The following is a 1551-nucleotide window of genomic DNA, read 5'->3' on the forward strand; positions in this document are numbered from 1 at the left end:
TGTATTACAAATCAATCACATTAGCGTTAGAAACGCTTGGCACACATGTCTGAACTTATGCAAGGTTCACCTTTGAAGGAAGGAACAGTCCTATATGGGCACTTGGTGCCCTCATTTAGTTTGTAGTACAGTATGTACCTACACACTCACCCTGGACTTAATCGTCCCAATTAAGACCACTGTTCCTCGCAGAGTTAAACAGTAGGGTTAACTACACGACCCACTGCTACCACAGATCTCTTAAGTTCCTCTACTTGCTTCGCATAGTGGCGAAAGAACACCCTGGAAGACTTCCAGCCCGTGTATGAACGGAGATGTTCAAAATCCATACAATTAAAGAAATTTAGGGATGAGGCAACTTTCCTCGGATCGTGACCTGCGGGTGTACTGTCAGGATCCGCTCTGCGAATAAAATATGTCATTTTCGCTCTGAGTTGATTCAGAGATAAATTTGAGCCTGATGTTTCTCCCCTGAATAGTTGACTACCCTTGAAGTCTGAAGTTCTACGAAGATAGACCTTTAGGCATTCTACTGGACATAGAGATGCATCTTCTTTCAGAGGACAGATTCTCCAGGGACCCCACCTGTTGGTGGGTAACTCATTCTTGGCGAGAAACGTAGGATCCGGAAACAGGTTCAGCTCCCCCCCATCCAGGAACTGAACACGACCTGCCTCTCTCGAGAGGGCTACGATCTCACTAACCCTGGCCCCGGACGCGAGTGCAAATAGGAAAATAACTTTTTGCGTCAAATCCTTTAACGCACATTCTTCATTGCTCAACAAGGAGGCGAAATGAAGAACTTTGTCTAAAGACCATGAGATGGGCTTTGGAGGTGCTGAAGGTCTGAGCCTAGCGCAGGCTTTCGGAACTTTATTAAAGATCTCGTTACCTAGGTCGATCTGGAAGGCAAATAAAATGGGTCTCATCAAAGCCGATTTACACACTGAAATCGTGTTAGCTGCCAATCCTTGGCCATGGAGATGGATGAAGAAAGATAAGCAGAAATCTGTTGAGATCTCCTGCGGATTCTTTGCCTTTACAAAGGCCACCCATTTTCTCCAAGATGACTCTTATTGCCTTCTAGTCGATTTGCACTTGTATTCCTCTAGGAAGTCTATGCTGGCTTTCGAAATCCCGAAGCGCTTTCTCACCGCTAGGGCGAGAAAATCATGAGCTGCAGGGTCTGGGTTTTCTGTAATGAAGCGCAGACAGTCGACTTCTGGACTCGCTGGGTCAGAACTGGATGTGGTAGCGGCACGAACTTCATCTGTAGTTCCAACGCCAAGGGGAACCACATGCTGTTCGCCCACTTGTGGGCCACTATTGCCGCTACCCCCTTGAAGGATCTCAGTTTGTTGAGGACCCTCAACAGAAGGTTGTGAGGAGGGAACAGATAAATCCTGGACCATCTGTTCCAGTCGAGGGACATTGCGTCCACTGCTTCCGCTAAGGGGTCCTCGTACGGGGACACGTACAGGGGCAACTTCTTGTTGTCTTTCGTCGCAAAGAGGTCTATTTGCAGTTCTGGGACTTGATTCAGAATGAAGG

The sequence above is a fragment of the Palaemon carinicauda genome, chromosome 5 (genome assembly GCF_036898095.1).
Source record: "Palaemon carinicauda isolate YSFRI2023 chromosome 5, ASM3689809v2, whole genome shotgun sequence".
Classification (NCBI taxonomy): Eukaryota; Metazoa; Arthropoda; class Malacostraca; order Decapoda; family Palaemonidae; genus Palaemon; species Palaemon carinicauda.